An 18848-nucleotide genomic window follows, 5' to 3' on the forward strand; every position below is an offset into this window, starting at 1 on the left:
CTGAAACAAAAAGTTTTTCGAGCTAAAAAATACCCTGCAATTTTTGGTACTTTTTGCAGAAAAATCGATTTCCTCTAAAATCTCAATATAAGAAGTCTTTTTCATGCTGAATACATATCTAGGGTTGAAATATCATTTGGATATATTTAAGACCCTTAATTAAGCTGTTAAATTAAGTCAATCTAAGAATATCATCTTATACTTGCATCGTAGTTACTGTGTAATTAGAATGAACTCGGAGTATTGTGATATATTTTTCCTTGATTATATCAAGTATAGAAGTGTTTCAATATCTCATTTTTCAATTCTGAAACAAAAAGTTATTCGAGCTAAAAAATACCCTGAACTATTACCTGCAATTTTTGGTACTTTTTGCAGAAAAATCGATTTCCTTTAAAATCTCAATATATGAAGTATTTTTCATGCTGAATACAAATCTGAGTTTGAAATATCGTTTGGTCATATTTCAGACCCTTAATTAAGCTGTTAAATTAAGTCAATCTAAGAATATCATCTATATGCGTCGTATTTACTGTGTAATTAGAATGAACTCGGAGTATTGTGATATATTTTTCCTGATTATATCAAGTATAGAAGTGTTTCAATATCTCATTTTTCAATTCTGAAACAAAAAGTTTTTCGAGCTAAAAAATACCCTGCAATTTTTGGTACTTTTTGCAGAAAAATCGATTTCCTTTAAAATCTCAATATAAGAAGTCTTTTTCATGCTGAATACATATCTGAGTTTGAAATATCGTTTGGACATATTTCAGACCCTTAATTAAGCTGTTAAATTAAGTCAATCTAAGAATATCATCTATACTGCGTCGTATTTACTGTGTAATTAGAATGAACTCGGAGTATTGTGATATATTTTTCCTGATTATATCAAGTATAGAAGTGTTTCAATATCTCATTTTTCAATTCTGAAACAAAAAGTTTTTCGAGCTAAAAAATACCCTGAACTATTACCTGCAATTTTTGGTACTTTTTGCAGAAAAATCGATTTCCTTTAAAATCTCAATATATGAAGTATTTTTCATGCTGAATACAAATCTGAGTTTGAAATATCGTTTGGTCATATTTCAGACCCTTAATTAAGCTGTTAAATTAAGTCAATCTAAGAATATCATCTATATGCGTCGTATTTACTGTGTAATTAGAATGAACTCGGAGTATTGTGATATATTTTTCCTGATTATATCAAGTATAGAAGTGTTTCAATATCTCATTTTTCAATTCTGAAACCAAAAGTTTTTCGAGCTAAAAAAATACCCTGCAATTTTTGGTACTTTTTGCAGAAAAATCGATTTCCTTTAAAATCTCAATATAAGAAGTCTTTTTCATGTTGAATACATATCTGAGTTTGAAATATCGTTTGGACATATTTCAGACCCTTAATTAAGCTGTTAAATTAAGTCATTCTAAGAATATCATCTATATGCGTGTATTTACTGTGTAATTAGAATGAACTCGGAGTATTGTGATATATTTTTCCTGATTATTTCAAGTATAGAAGTGTTTCAATATCTCATTTTTCAATTCTGAAACAAAAAGTTTTTTGAGCAAAAAATTACCCTGAACTATTACCTGCAATTTTTGGTACTTTTTGCAGAAAAATCGATTTCCTTTAAAATCTCAATATAAGAAGTATTTTTCATGCTGAATACAAATCTGAGTTTGAAATATCGTTTGGTCATATTTCAGACCCTTAATTAAGCTGTTAAATTAAGTCAATCTAAGAATATCATCTATATGCGTCGTATTTACTGTGTAATTAGAATGAACTCGGAGTATTGTGATATATTTTTCCTGATTATTTCAAGTATAGAAGTGTTTCAATATCTCATTTTTCAATTCTGAAACAAAAAGTTTTTCGAGCTAAAAAATACCCTGAACTATTACCTGCAATTTTTGGTACTTTTTGCAGAAAAATCGATTTCCTCTAAAATCTCAATATAAGAAGTATTTTTCATGCTGAATACAAATCTGAGTTTGAAATATCGTTTGGTCATATTTCAGACCCTTAATTAAGCTGTTAAATTAAGTCAATCTAAGAATATCATCTGTATGCGTCATATTTACTGTGTAATTAGAATGAACTCGGAGTATTGTGATATATTTTTCCTGATTATTTCAAGTATAGAAGTGTTTCAATATCTCATTTTTCAATTTTCAAACAAAAAGATTTTTGAGCTAAAAAATACCCTGAACTATTACCTGCAATTTTTTGGTAGTTTTTGTAGAAAAATCGATTTCCTTTAAAATCTCAATATAAGAAGTATTTTTCATGCTGAATACATATCTAGGGTTGAAATGTTATTTGGTTGTAATGAAGACCCTGAATTAAGCTTTTAATTAAGTCAATCTAAAAATATCATCTTATTACTTGCATCGTAGTTACTGTGTAATTAGAATGAACTTTGAGTATTGTGATATATTTTCCCTGATTATTTCAAGTATAGAAGTGTTTCAATATCTCATTTTTCAGTTTTCAAACAAAAAGTTTTTTGAGCAAAATCGATTTCCTTTAAAATCTCAATATAAGAAGTACTTTTCATGCTGAATACAAATCTAGGTTTGAAATATCATTTGGTTGTATTTCAAACCCTTAATTAAGCTGTTAAATTAAATCAATCTAAGAGTATGGGTATGTTTGAAGGAATAGTGGTTCCAACAATGTTGTATGGTTGCGAGGCGTGGGCTATGGATAGAGTTGTGCGCAGGAGGGTGGATGTGCTGGAAATGAGATGTTTGAGGACAATGTTTGGTGTGAGGTGGTTTGATCGAGTAAGTAATATATATATATATTTTTTTTTTTTATACTATTCGCCATTTCCCGCGATAGCGAGGTAGCGTTAAGAACAGAGGACTGGGCCTTTTTTGGAATATCCTCACCTGGCCCACTCTGTTCCTTCTTTTGGAAAATTAAAAAAAAAAAAAAAGAGAGAGGGGAGGATTTCCAGCCCCCCGCTCCCTCCCCTTTTAGTCGCCTTCTACGACACGCAGGGAATACGTGGGATGTATTCTTAATCCCCTATCCCCAGGGATATATATATATATATATATATATATATATATATATATATATATATATATATATATATATATATATATATATATATATGTATGTATATGTATATGTATTATATTTTTTTTCCCTCCATGCCGCTCGCTCTCCACGTATTTATTTTGTTTTTCTATATGCATGTTGGGGAATTGTGTCGGTACATATTTGTTGTGGGCGACCATCGGAACCATGGCATTAGATCGGAAATACCAGAGGATTGCGTCTCGCTTAGGCGGCTTATGTCAAGCCCTTCATTACGGTGATCAGTAATAGGGGGAAAAAAAAATTGCATTATTTTTTTCTCATTCAACAAATATAGCTTGTTAGAAATGAAGAACATCTTCCGTTTTGAGCCAAGGCGATGGGGGAAGTGAGGAAGGTACTGGGAAGGAATGTGACAGTTTTTTGTTATTTAACTGATCAGGGAGGGAAGTCCTGAGTGTTGTAACATGGGAGGGAAGTCCTGAGTGTTGTAAAATAGGAGGGAAGTCCCGAGTGTTGTAACATGGGAGGGAAGACCTGAGTGTTGTAACATGGAAGGGAAGTCCTCAGTGTTGTAACATGGGAGGGAAGTCCTCAGTGTTGTAACTTGGGAGGGAAGTCCTGAGTGTTGTAACGTGGGAGGGAAGTCTTCAGTGTTGTAACATGGGAGAGAAGTCCTCAGTGTTGTAACATGGGAGGGAAGTCCTGAGTGTTGTAACATGGCAGGGAAGACCTCAGTGTTGTAACATGGGAGGCAAGACCTCAGTGTTGTAACATGGGAGGCAAGACCTCAGTGTTGTAACATGGGAGGGAAGTCCTCTGTGATGTACGATAAATTTAGTACTATATCTGGGCCACATCCGGAGTGAGCGAGTGTGTATGGTCTTAGAATCATCGTCAACATCTGAAGTAGGTGTTCAAGATATTTTTTTCCCCCGTTTGGTGGTTACGACTTGACGTTGACGGCCAAATAACCCATGGTAGTCGATAGTTCTGCTACAGCCTAGCTAACCAGCCAACGAGCAGCAGGAACAAGGGTCGACTGGTGGGGTAGTGAGTTGGTGGTAGGGTGTGGGGTCTGGACAAGGACCCATGCTAGCATAAGGCATACAGCATACACCAGCTCAGACCGAAGCTCTGTGATCCCCCTTTTCTCGTCCCATGCTTCACTAACCATCTCTTGGTCACCGAACTCCAAAGATCCTTCCAAACAGACTGTGGAATTCTCCAACTCATCCAACCTCCCCCTCCAATCTGCACGTCTCCCAGGAACCTTCCTACAATCAGTCAGTACTTCAAGGACACTCCTAACCTCTCCCTCCAATCAGTACCTCCCAGGAACCTTCATACAACCAGTCAGTGCTTCAAGAACACTCCAACCTCTCCCTCCAATCAGCAGCCTCCTAGGAACCTTCCTACAATCAGTCAGTACTTCAAGAACACTCCAACCTCTCCCTCCAGCCACCTGGACGACCCATACCCTCAAGATTCACACGTAAAGACGCACCTTCGTGTGTCATGCCAGCAGCACGTCGTCAGCGTCTCTGCTGGTGTGCACGGCCGGGCGGCGTCTCCTCCTCCTCCTCCTCCTCCTCCTCCTCCTCCTCCTCCTCCTCCTCCTGCAGCGTCGGTCCACCAGTCCAGTTGGTCGAACCCAAGAGACCCATCTATGTGTGTGTGTGTGTGTGTGTGTGCGTCGTCCACTGCCTTTTCTGTTCCCCCACCAACACACTCTCGCTGGCTGACAGAGACATAGCTCTAGCTGTTAGCTCTCTTACTCTCTCTCTCTCTCTCTCTCTCTCTCTCTCTCTCTCTCTCTCTATCAACAGTCGCTGCTCATCACCTCACCTGCGTCCTGTACCAACATGCGAGAAGAGAACCAAATATATATATATATATATATATATATATATATATATATATATATATATATATATATATATATATATATATATATATATATATGTATATATATATATATATATATATATATATATATATATATATATATATATATATATATATATATATATATATATATTCCCGCGTCGCTGGTGCTAAATTGTGTGTGTGTGTATGTGTGTGTGTGTGTGTGTGTGTGTGTGTGTGTGTGTGTGTGTGTTGGAGGGGGGGGGGGGGAATGGCAGAAAAAGTTCAAAGCTTGGAAGCCATGAACAGCGTTGAACGCCCGAACGTTTGGTGTTCAATACTGAACATTTCTTTTTTTTTTTTTTTCTCAGCTTCCGCACCCGAACTGTTGAAGTTCGTCTTATGACAAGTGTTGAATGAACACGACGAACAGTGGCTGACTGTGTTCATTCCTAAGGTCGTAAGTCCACAGTCTTTGATGTATAGCGTATCGTGGAATAGCCATTACCGAAGTTAGACCCACAGGTCTATGGTACAACTTCTATATTATGGATATCCGGGTTGAGGCCTCCCCTCCAATCCCTCCCTGTCCAAAACCCCCACCAAACCCCCACCAAACCCCCACCAAACCCCCACCAAACCCCCACCAAACCCCCACCAAACCCTCACTAAACCCCCACCAAACCTCCACCAAACAGCCGCAAACCCTCACTAAACCCCCACCAAACCCCCACCAAACCCCCACCAACACCCCACCAAACACCCCACCAAACCCCCACCAAACCCCACCAAACCCCACCAAACCCTCACTAAACCCCCACCAAACCCCCACTAAACTCCGCCAACACCCCACCAAGCCCACACCAACACTCCACCAAACATCCACCAAACCTCCGCCAACCCCCACCAAACCCCCACCAAACCCAATGTAATTTCTCTCCATCAATACAATGCTCAGAGTTGTAGTTATTTCCAGTGTAGTTGGACGATTTTGAATTTTTTTTCCTCTCTCTCTCTCTCTCTCTCTCTCTCTCTCTCTCTCTCTCTCTCTCTCTCTCTCTCTCTCTCTTTTCCTTTTGAGGGAGGCGAAATATTGGACGAGGCCAAATCAGATCCAATCAGCGTGTACTGGATGGTGTCAAAATTCTAAAGTTTTCGTCTGTGAAACAGTCCAGGGTTGGGTTGGCCACAGTCACCCGCTGCCATGCGCGGGGGAGAGAGGCTTCTGTGGTGAATGTAGAGATTATAGCAGATTATAGCAGAAGTGTACACACACACACACACACACACAGACACACACACACACACACACACACACGTACACACACACACGTAGAGTTGGCCCACCTCGGGAATGTATGTGTGTGTGTGTGTGTGTGTGTGTGTGTGTGTGTGTGTGTGTGTGTGTGTGTGTGTCCATTCCTGGATGCTGGTTCCTGGTGGCTGGCTGCTCATGGTTCCCATGGCCGGTACTCCCTTATTCTCCTGCTAAAAGAGAAGGGGAGGGAGGGAAAGGGGAGGGGGGATGACCACCCCCTCCCCTCTCCCTCCTTCTTCCATGGCCATCCCACCCCTGCTATTTCCCCCCCCCCTTAACTCCCCCCACTACCTCACCCCCCCATCTGTGGGCACTCCCCCACAGAGGACCACGTGGGCGAAGACCCCCCCTTCAACCCCCCCTTCAACCCCCACGTGGGCGAAGACCCCCCCCTTCAACCCCCCCTTCAACCCCCCACAGTCAGCACCACATGGCCCGTCTATCCCTCATGGCGCAGTCGATGCTGGTAATGGGTTAAACCACAGTGATGTATTAAACCATAGTAAGGTGTTAAACCACAATGATGTATGAACTTGGAATGATATTTTAAACCACAGTAATGAAGGGATGGAAACTTCAGTAAAGTGATAAACAACACAGTTATAAACCACTTAAACGTGTTAAACCATATATTGCTGTGTTAAACCACATGACTGGATCATTCCAGGTCCACGTGTTAAACCACACAACTTAGAAAACTCACAATAACATGTTAGATATTTCTAATGCCTTAAACCAGTGGAGCGTGCCAAACTCCAGAACTTATTAAACCTTAACATTGTGTTAAACCTCTAAGCATGTTAGACCGCAGAACATGTTAAACGTCAGTATGTTAAACCACACCCATCAATTAAACCACATCATTCCTTATACACTCTAAGGCATCAAACTTTTAACAAGAATTCCATCATAAAACAATAAACCACATTTTTGAAAAAATTAAACCATACTAAACTGTTAAAACAAGATGATGTTATGAACCACAGAGATGCTAAACCACATTAATGTCATAAACCACCACTTCCCGACGTCCTAAACCCCAAACCAAATATTAAAACCCGTATGGATTCTTAGAAGTCCAGGTTGCAGTATTACCAACATGTATCTACTGTCCAGTTTTGTCTGATGGCAACAGTGTTACCAACTACCGTTCCCGGTGTAAACTCGTTAAACTGTTGCAATGTTACCAACCTGGGTAAGTGGCGGAAGGGGGAGTTTGCCAGGATGTGGCAACGGCAACACTGCCACACGGGGGAAGTGGCCCCCTGTTGCCATAACTCGTCATGGCAACCCACCTGTGAAGAGAGATGAGAACCGGGAATTAAGATGACAGGTTTTACATAAGTCGCTTCAGCACAATTTGATGACATTTGCTCAATTTTATATTTTCAGAGCTTTGGCTGACTGGATATATCTAGAATATTCATATTCCTGATTTGGAAGAGAGAATAGAGACCGGGTAGCATTGAAAAAGAGAAATGATAGCCAATCAAACTGCATTGTTTTGAAGATAGATATAATTGTTTTGTTGTTCATTTGATACGAGGGTCATGGAGAGTGGTTTGGTGAAGAGAGGAGAGGTGGTGAAAGTCTTGCGTAAGGTGAATTGTGGCAAGGCGGCTGGAGTGGATGGTATTTGCAGTTGAACTGTGTTGTTAATTGGTTAGTTAGGATTATTAGTGGATATATATATATATATATATATATATATATATATATATATATATATATATATATATATATATATATATATATATATATACACGCCTACGTTTTTTATTCGGTTAGAATTGCGTGGGAAAAAACAAAACTCTTTTAAAAAATGGATATCAGAATTCCAGGGACGCTGGTGGTCCCTAGGAGTAATCTCTCCATGATGGATATATTCAATTGTTTTGCTCTTTATTGGGGAAGTTCTCGTATATCTGGGAGGCAGGGGGTGGGGTGGCCGGGTGATGAGAATTGTTGGTTCTTCCCAGGCATGTGAGAGAGAGAGAGAGAGAGAGAGAGAGAGAGAGAGAGAGAGAGAGAGAGAGAGAGAGAGAGAGAGAGAGAGAATGTCCCCTCCCTCCCTCCCTTCCGCCCGTCTCCTCTCCTCTCCCCCTCCTTCTTCCTCCTCCTCCTCCACCTCCTCCACCTCTGCTGGTTAGGGGGGGGGGGGGGGGGGGGGCATGGTAAAGCAGCTGTATCAGCAGCTGAATTTTGTCATCTGTGGCTGAATAATTTACGGGAGAAATGACAACGCGAATTCATAAACGGCGGCCAGTATATATATATATATATATATATATATATATATATATATATATATTCTTTCTTTTTTCTTTTACATTATTCGCCATTTCCCGCGTTAGCGAGGTAGCGTTAAGAACAGAGGACTGGGCCTTTTTTGGAATATCCTCACCTGGCCCCCTCTGTTCCTTCTTTTGGAAAAAAAAAAAAAAAAAAAAAAGAGAGGGGAGGATTTCCAGCCCCCCGCTCCCTCCCCTTTTAGTCGCCTTCTACGACACGCAGGGAATACGTGGGAAGTATTCTTAATCCCCTATCCCCAGGGATGATATATATATATATATATATATATATATATATATATATATATATATATATATATATACTGTTGACTAGGGGCAGGGGGATGATGGTGACGGCAATGGCGGTGGCGCAGCCAGATTCACAGGAAATCTAAATTATGGCGAATTTGTCCGTTTCATTCAGGCTGCCGTCCTGCTGGCCCGGAAGAATTGTTTTCGGGCGTAATTGTGAAAACTATGATACTCTGGTAATTAGGCCCTTTGATAATTATTGATTCGGACGTCAACGCTCAGCACTGGAGTTTGTTCTTGTTGTTGTTGTTCTTGTTGTTGAGGGAGGGTGGGTGGGTAGGTGGAGAGGTGGTTGGGGATGGTTTGGGAGGGAGGGGATGAAGGGAAGGGGATGGTTTTAAATAGTATATTTAGCATCGAGTGGGGAAGGAAAAAAAGAAAGATTTGGTGTAAGGGAAAATGTTGTGGAAAGGAAGAAAAATGAAGGATAAATTGGGCGTTAAGGAAAAAAAGTATAAGGGAAAATTTTGGTCTAAAGATAAATAATAAACCAGACAGCAGTTGCAGCGGAGAGTATTAAAGGTTGACTTCGTAACTTTACAAAATACTATTCTCTGTTTCGGAGCTTTGAAAAAAAAAGAATGTTTACTAACTAAACAGACGACATAAATAGATTTATTTTTTCCTTTTGAATTTATGATTTTGAAAACTGGTTGTAGAATATAAGGCCAATGAAACCGATGGAGGAGTTTTGTTATGTTTGGGTTCGAGACCATTCACTGAGGCTTCGAACGAGTCTTTAGAGAGATGTCTCGATGGCAAGAGACGGCACTGTAATCATCTCGCTTCGAAGCCTCGGACGTTTCGATATGATTCGAACCGCGCGCCATCAGTTCCATGTAAACCCTTCGAGGTACACTAGAGTGTCTTCTCGTCTCTCCTGACGTGGCAGACGGAGGCAGACAGACGGTAAGTTCTCTTCCCGTTGGACTAACTACCTCCACAACCCTGTGACATTCGAACTCACCTACGCTGCCTGGCATTCGAACTCACCTACGCTGCCTGACATTCGAACTCACCTACGCTGCCTGACATTCGAACTCACCTACGCTGCCTGACATTCGAACTCACCTACGCTGCCTGACATTCGAACTCACCTACGCTGCCTGACATTCGAACTCACCTACGCTGCCTGACATTCGAACTCACCTACGCTGCCTGGCGAAGGAAAGGATAGAAAGTTGTGGTAAATCCCATCGAGGAAACGAACGTAAACACTTCGAAGAGAACTCCCACGATTCAGGAGAGAGAGAGAGAGAGAGAGATCTCGGAGGGGCAGACGAAGTAGAAGGAGGAAGGGCTCTCCTGCCAAACAGTCCAGGTGACCAACCCCTTTTCGCACGAGAAAACGCAACCGGTTCGACCCCCCCCCCCTTGTGGAAGAACAACAAGGTCAAAAATTCAAGTGGAGCAAGAAGACCTGACCTTTTTCTCCTCCTTCCCTCCCTCCCTTCCTTCCTTTCCCACCCGCCCTCCATCACCATCAGAAATGGTAGAGGGACATTCCACTCCCAGATGGAGCATTATGCCATGCCTCCCGACACCATATCAGCAGACCATCATGACCGAAGCCTCGGACAGGCGTCAGGCACACCACACACAACACCTGTCCGCAGACGGAGGCTAAGGCACGGTCAACTCCTGGCGCACACGCCCTCCAGCGCACACTTGTGATGTAGGAGGGAGGAGAGAGGAGGGAAATAAAATCACCACTTCACAGCCGCCAAACAATAGACCTTCCCACGCCAAACGGTAAAGACGGGGTCAGCCATCTTTCTGCACGAAGGTTTCGAACGGGACGGGTTCGGAGCAGGCTTTGGTAAGGTATTATCCGAACAGCCGGTGACAATATTGGATGACGACCGAGTGAGTGTCAGGATGTTTAACGGAGCGACAGAGTTCGAAGGATCCGGCACACACACACACACACACACAACCTGGGCTGCTCGTCACACCATCATGAGTGTGGCATATATATATATATATATATATATATATATATATATATATATATATATATATATATATATATTTTATTATACTTTGTCGCTGTCTCCCGCGTTTGCGAGGTAGCGCAATGAAACAGACGAAAGAAATGGCCCCCCCCCCCCCCATACACATGTATATACATACGTCCACACACGCAAATATACATACCTACACAGCTTTCCATGGTTTACCCCAGACGCTTCACTTGCCTTGATTCAATCCACTGACAGCACGTCAACCCGGTATACCACATCGCTCCAATTCACTCTATTCCTTGCCCTCCTTTCACCCTCCTGCATGTTCAGGCCCCGATCACACAAAATCTTTTTCACTCCATCTTTCCACCTCCAATTTGGTCTCCCTCTTCTCCTCGTTCCCTCCACCTCCGACACATATATCCTCTTGGTCAATCTTTCCTCACTCATTCTCTCCATGTGCCCAAACCACTTCAAAACACCCTCTTCTGCTCTCTCAAGCTAAGTACTCAGTTTGTTGACCCGCCGCGAGGGGAGGATGAACAGCTGGGTTGACCGTGGACCGACTGCCGTAGCCCCAGACTCGAACCCGGCCGGGCCCGTGAGTGAACTTCCAGCCGGGCAAAGCCAACCCTTACACTACGGTAGCCCGTGATGTGTGTCACGCCGATAACGATAAAGAGAAGATGATTGGAAAGAGAGAGAAATAAAAAGAAAAGGAGGACTGGATAAATGTGAGGATGAAGGTAGTCGGGGCGCGGCGGGGCAAGGGGGGCGGTTCCCCAGTGGCTCAGTGGGATTTATCATGTAAATTAACGATGGTGCAATTTGCAATGAAAGGCTTACCTCTTGGAGTCTTGGGGTGTGGGATGGGGAGGGAGGGAGTGTGGGAGGGTTGTGAGGGAGGGAGGGAGGGGGGGATGAGAACGTAGGGTGCTGTAGAAGTGGAGGGTACGGGGTGTTGGGGGTATAGAGGGTGTAGTGTGTTGGAGATGCAGATGGTACAGTGTGTTGGAGATGTAGAAGGTACAGTGTGTTGGAGATGTAGAGGGTACAGTGTCTTGGAGATGTACAGGGTACAGTATGTTGGAGATGTAGAGGGTGCAGTGTGTTGGAGATGCAGATGGTACATTGTGTTGGAGATGTAGAAGGTACAGTGTGTTGGAGATGTAGAGGGTGCAGTGTGTTGGAGATGCAGATGGTACATTGTGTTGGAGATGTAGAAGGTACAGTGTGTTGGAGATGTAGAGGGTACAGTGTGTTGGAGATGTAGAGGGTACAGTGTGTTGGAGATGTAGAGGGTACAGTGTATTGGAGATATAGAGGGTACAGTGTGTTGGAGATGTAGAGGGTACAGTGTGTTGGAGATGTAGAGGGTACAGTGTGTTGGAGATATAGAGGGTACAGTGTGTTGAGATGTAGAAGGTACAGTGTGTTGGAGATGTAGAGGGTACAGTGTGTTGGAGATGTAGAGGGTACAGTGTGTTGGAGATGTAGAGGGTACAGTGTGTTGGAGATGTAGAGGGTACAGTGTGTTGGAGATGTACAGGGTACAGTGCGTTGGAGATGTAGAGGGTACAGTGTGTTGGAGATGTTCAGGGTACAATGTGTTGGAGATGTTGAAGGTACAGTGTGTTGGAGATGTAGAGGGTACAGTGTGTTGGAGATGTAGAGGGTACAGTGTGTTGGAGATGTAGAGGGTACAGTGCGTTGGAGATGTAGAGGGTACAGTGTGTTGGAGATGTTCAGGGTACAATGTGTTGGAGATGTTGAAGGTACAGTGTGTTGGAGATGTAGAGGGTACAGTGTGTTGGAGATGTAGAGGGTTCAGTGTGTTGGAGATGTAGAGGGTACAGTGTGTTGGAGACGCAGAAAGTAAAGAGTGTATGTGCGAGTTGGAGGTATACTGTGTTGTAGATGCACAGGTCACAGTTGTAGTGTCGAATCCTTGTAGTGTGTGTGTGTGTGTGTGTGTGTGTGTGTGTTGGGGGGGGGGGGGGGGGCAGGGAAAGGATTAAAACACCATTCGATGACCATATCATGTAGGCGATAGGAGTCGTGCTGAGGTGTTCAAAGGGTCGTACCGTCGTGCTCACAAGTCGTGCTGAGGTGTTCAAAGGGTCGTACCGTCGTGCTCACAAGTCGTGCTGAGGTGATTCAAAGTTTCGTACCGTCACGCTCGCAAGTCGTGCTGAGGCGATGCAAAGGGTCGTACCGTCGTGCTCGCAAGTCGTGCTGAGGTGTTCAAAGGGTCGTACCGTCGTGCTGAGGTGATTCAAAGGGTCGTACCATCGTGCTTAAGAGTCGTGTCGAGAAGTTCAGGGGTCGTGCTCAGTGTGGTTTCCATAATTAGCGACGGAGAGGAAACTTCAGCCTTGACTAAGTGACCAAAAACTCGCACTTTGCCTCTGATGTCCCTGGCATAATTAATGCCTCATTTGCATACAGAAGGTATGAGACACCACCTCGTCTCGTAGCAGCATCGTTCGTTCATAATCTTTACTTTCAATCATCTTTTTCATATTTTAAAAAAACAAAAAAAAGAAAAAGAAAAAGAAAAATGCGTCCTCGTTTTTCAGTTGGTTGGTGTCATAGCAAAAAAAAAAAAAAAAAGATAAATAAATAAAGTGATTAACCCATGCTGATGGAAATTTTAATATATTGTAATTAAGAGGTGTTATATAATCATCATCATCTTTTAGTATTTAACCCCAGGATCTACTTATCTGGGGTTCCTGCCACTTCGAGTGTGCGTTGCAGTCAGTAGCGGGGTATTGATGGACTCCTTAGGGGCGAGAAGTTCCTCGGCGAGTGTGTACTCCTTCCATTGACCTGGTTAAATCCAGTAGCGTCAAAAGGTGTATATATATATATATATATATATATATATATATATATATATATATATATATATATATATATATATATATATAACTGACTGTTATATTTCTCTCTTGTGTCTCCCCTGATGATGTGACTATTACACGAAAGTGCACTTGGGAACTTTTCGTGTTTCATTTTCCCCGTGGACTCATAGGAATATCTTTGTGATCCTTTCCAATATATATATATATATATATATATATATATATATATATATATATATCCTCGATAAAAACTTTTCACTGCTTCTAACAACTTGCCTCCCACACCATATATTCTTAATACCTTCCACAGAGCATCTCTATCAACTCTATCATATGCCTTCTCCAGATCCATAAATGCTACATACAAATCCATTTGCTTTTCTAAGTATTTCTCACATACATTCTTCAAAGCAAACACCTGATCCACACATCCTCTACCACTTCTGAAACCGCACTGCTCTTCCCCAATCTGATGCTCTGTACATGCCTTCACCCTCTCAATCAATACCCTCCCATATAATTTACCAGGAATACTCAACAAACTTATACCTCTGTAATTTGAGCACTCACTCTTATCCCCTTTGCCTTTGTACAATGGCACTATGCACGCATTCCGCCAATCCTCAGGCACCTCACCATGAGTCATACATACATTAAATAACCTTACCAACCAGTCAACAATACAGTCACCCCCTTTTTTAATAAATTCCACTGCAATACCATCCAAACCTGCTGCCTTGCCGGCTTTCATCTTCCGCAAAGCTTTTACTACCTCTTCTCTGTTTACCAAATCATTTTCCCTAACCCTCTCACTTTGCACACCACCTCGACCCAAACACCCTATATCTGCCACTCTGTCATCAGACACATTCAACAAACCTTCAAAATACTCATTCCATCTCCTTCTCACATCACCACTACTTGTTATCACCTCCCCATTTACGCCCTTCACTGAAGTTCCCATTTGCTCCCTTGTCTTACGCACCCTATTTACCTCCTTCCAGAACATCTTTTTATTCTCCCTAAAATTTACTGATAGTCTCTCACCCCAACTCTCATTTGCCCTTTTTTTCACCTCTTGCACCTTTCTCTTGACCTCCTGTCTCTTTCTTTTATACTTCTCCCACTCAATTGCATTTTTTCCCTGCAAAAATCGTCCAAATGCCTCTCTCTTCTCTTTCACTAATACTCTTACTTCTTCATCCCACCACTCACTACCCTTTCTAAACAGCCCACCTCCCACTCTTCTCATGCCACAAGCATCTTTTGCGCAATCCATCACTGATTCCCTAAATATATCCCATTCCTCCCCCACTCCCCTTACTTCCATTGTTCTCACCTTTTTCCATTCTGTACGTGTAGGAAGAGAGGAAAGTGATTGGTTCTCAGTGAATGTAGGTTTGCGGCAGGGGTGTGTGATGTCTCCATGGTTGTTTAATTTGTTTATGGATGGGGTTGTTAGGGAGGTAAATGCAAGAGTCTTGGAAAGAGGGGCAAGTATGAAGTCTGTTGGGGATGAGAGAGCTTGGGAAGTGAGTCAGTTGTTGTTCGCTGATGATACAGCGCTGGTGGCGGATTCATGTGAGAAACTGCAGAAGCTGGTGACGGAGTTTGGTAAAGTGTTTGGAAGAAGAAAGTTAAGAGTAAATGTGAATAAGAGCAAGGTTATTAGGTACAGTAGGGTTGAGGGTCAAGTCAATTGGGAGGTGAGTTTGAATGGAGAAAAACTGGAGGAAGTGAAGTGTTTTAGATATCTGGGAGTGGATCTGTCAGCGGATGGAACCATGGAAGCGGAAGTGGATCATAGGGTGGGGGAGGGGGCGAAAATTTTGGGAGCCTTGAAAAATGTGTGGAAGTCGAGAACATTATCCCGGAAAGCAAAAATGGGTATGTTTGAAGGAATAGTGGTTCCAACAATGTTGTATGGTTGCGAGGCGTGGGCTATGGATAGAGTTGTGCGCAGGAGGATGGATGTGCTGGAAATGAGATGTTTGAGGACAATGTGTGGTGTGAGGTGGTTTGATCGAGTAAGTAACGTAAGGGTAAGAGAGATGTGTGGAAATAAAAAGAGCGTGGTTGAGAGAGCAGAAGAGGGTGTTTTGAAATGGTTTGGGCACATGGAGAGAATGAGTGAGGAAAGATTGACCAAGAGGATATATGTGTCGGAGGTGGAGGGAACGAGGAGAAGAGGGAGACCAAATTGGAGGTGGAAAGATGGAGTGAAAAGGATTTTGTGTGATCGGGGCCTGAACATGCAGGAGGGTGAAAGGAGGGCAAGGAATAGAGTGAATTGGAGCGATGTGGTATACAGGGGTTGACGTGCTGTCAGTGGATTGAATCAAGGCATGTGAAGCGTTCGGGGTAAACCAAGGAAAGCTGTGTAGGTATGTATATTTGCGTGTGTGGACGTGCGTATGTACATGTGTATGGGGGGGGGGGGTTGGGCCATTTCTTTCGTCTGTTTCCTTGCGCTACCTCGCAAACGCGGGAGACAGCGACAAAGTAAAAAAAAAAAAAAAAAAAAAAAATATATATATATATATATATATATATATATATATATATATATATATATATATATATATATATATATATATATATATATATTACTCTTTATTTAATTCCCGAGGAGAGAGGTATTTATAGAGGTCAGGTTTTATGTGGAACTGAGCGGATTTTCAATTATTGAAGACTAATACGTTTTGCTCAGACCTTCATCCCTCAGTAATTTCTCTCTCTCTCTCTCTCTCTCTCTCTCTCTCTCTCTCTCTCTCTCTCTCTCTCTCTCTCTCTCTCTCTCTCTCTCTCTCTCTCTCTCTCCGTTGATTGATAATTCCGCTCGACACATGTTTTTTTGCTTTTTTTGGTGAGGATTGAGGGCCAAGCCTGGGGTGGGGGGGGCGTGTTTCGTAGTGGTGCAGCAGAGTACTGGAAGTCCTGTGGTGTGTGTGTGTGTGTGTGTGTGTGTGTGTGTGTGTGTGTTCTGCAGGTGTTGTGAACGCGGGTGAATAGTCGTGGGGGTCACTGAAGGGTCTTTGGATCTGATGTCCTCGACTTGAAGGGGAGGCCAGTTCAGGTGGGCCCCCGTAGCGTCTGTGCCTCCTCCTCACATTGTCTGGTTTACGTGAGGAGGGAACTTAACATTCATGAGGTTGCACCTCATTTCTTTACATTTTTATTGTATAGGGTTTAGGGCATGTCTTTTTTTCCCCTCCTCCTCCAGTGTTACTCGAGCACGTCTCCAACATAAGGCTTTTACGTCCTCTGGCTGTCTGGAATATGTAGTATTTGAAGGGAAAGAATAAAGCTTCATTTTCGTGTTGATGTGTATTTGCTAAGTCTCGTGCTCGTGTCCCCTGATGGTCGTCGTGCTCGTGTGTCCTGATGGTCGTCGTGCTCGTGTCCCCTGATGGTCGTCGTGCTCGTGTGTCCTGATGGTCGTGAGGTAGAATCCCCCTCATAGGTTGTCGTCGTGTCGTGTCCCCTCCTCCTCCTCCACATGATCCTCATCTCCTCATCGTCCACAGCTCAGGGGGAGGGCGTTCCTCATCATCCCCGCCTCCTCACCCCCTCCCCCTTTTTGGTCGTCGGGTGTTGCCTCATGAACCAGAGTGTGTGTGTGTGTGTCATAAGGTTACCTCACGACAGGTGCGTGCGTATTCAAAGCATTTCTCTTATCTTTCGAAGTTAGTCCCCGTGTATTTATTTTTATTTCATTTTTTTTTTTTTTTTTGCTTCGAAAGCAAATTTCATAAGCTTGTGCTGCATCACTCATGTTTTATGAAACTTCCATCACTACTACTACTACTTCTGTTGCTCCTACTACTACTACTACTACTACTGCTACTACTATTACTACTACTACTACTACTACTACTACTACTGCTACTACTATTACTACTACTACTACTACTACTACTACTACTACTGTTAATACTACTGCCACTGCGACTTGAACAATTGTTATTGTGCAAGTAAGAGGAAGGAGGGAGATACGACAGGGGTTCCGGCTATTTAAGTAATAATGTTTTTGAGATAAACGTTGGACAGCGGAGCACGCAGAACCCCACCCTGGTGTACGCCCCCCCAGGGTGCTATTTGGTCGATCGACAATCATCGCCTCACGCTGCGACCGTGGAAATGACTCAGTAAAGAAGGTGTCGAGGTATTTCTGGCGATGCTCAGTCCGTAGAGGATCATCTCTCTCTCTCTCTCTCTCTCTCTCTCTCTCTCTCTCTCTCTCTCTCTCTCTCTCTCTCTCTCTCTCTCTCTCTCTGCCCCCACGGCCAGCGGGAGCCTCCCTCCTCCCTCGAGGCTCCTGGACAATGACGGGAAATCTGAGGGACGCGACCTTCACCGTCATAAACATCCCCCAACGCAGATTGTCCCTACCAGAACACCACGGTGGGGAGAGGTGAGGTGAGGAGGAGGGTAGGGAGTGGTGACGGAGGCTGGGTTAGGGGAGGAAGTCAGTGAATGGGAGATAAGACAGGAGGAGGAGGAGGAGGAGGAGGAGGAAGAGACAGACAAGAAAAGGGGAAAGTGACGTGGACACAGTGGAGGGTTAACAGTGGAAGTACGTGGCGGGAGGGAGGGGAGATGTGTGTGGTGCGAGTATTGTGGAGAGAGAGAGAGAGAGAGAGAGAGAGAGAGAGAGAGAGAGAGAGAGAGAGAGAGAGAAAGCCAGGCAAGGGTATGACGTAAGAGTCGACTCATGTCAAGAGAAAGGCGTGGAGGAGACACGTCATGGATAAACGAAGGAAAGAACATGTAAAGAAAATAGTGTTAGAATCAGAGAGTAAATACGGGGGAGACTGTAGTAAAAAAACGTACGCTTGATAATACTTCGGTGAAGGTGGTGTTAGTCCACGCCTAGCTTATCCGTTTATGAACTTTGAATCTATCTGTTCTCGTTCTGAGTAGAAGATGAGGTCAGGACAGAACTCCGGAGGCAACAGCCGGTAGAAAGAAGAATGGAAAAAAAAGAAAAAAAATCTTGTATTGGTGAAGTGTGCCTTCATGGAATATAACAGGATAGAACGAAAGGAAAATCCTACCATGAAATCTAACAGAACTGTCATACTTTCCGTAGCACTTCCATGTGTCCCTGGAAGAAGAAGGAAAAAAAAGGGGGATGAATCTGTGTGTATATAACCAACGAATTTTAATCTTCAT

General features: G+C 43.0%; 1 protein-coding gene and 1 long non-coding RNA gene across 2 annotated transcripts in view; one reads left to right on the forward strand and one right to left on the reverse strand.

The window, feature by feature from the left end:
• The window catches only part of LOC139751757 (uncharacterized), a 238112-nt gene that overhangs the window by 120235 nt on the left and 99029 nt on the right, over positions 1–18848 (reverse strand). The window contains exon 3 of the long non-coding RNA XR_011713415.1: positions 7431–7534. This is a non-coding gene — a long non-coding RNA (uncharacterized lncRNA). The remainder of the gene's footprint in view (positions 1–7430; positions 7535–18848) is intronic.
• Positions 1–18848, forward strand: part of LOC139751756 (uncharacterized) — a 230988-nt gene that overhangs the window by 85749 nt on the left and 126391 nt on the right. The gene's annotated exons all lie outside the window — the stretch shown is intronic.

Source organism: Panulirus ornatus, chromosome 12 (genome assembly GCF_036320965.1).
Source record: "Panulirus ornatus isolate Po-2019 chromosome 12, ASM3632096v1, whole genome shotgun sequence".
Lineage (NCBI taxonomy): Eukaryota > Metazoa > Arthropoda > Malacostraca > Decapoda > Palinuridae > Panulirus > Panulirus ornatus.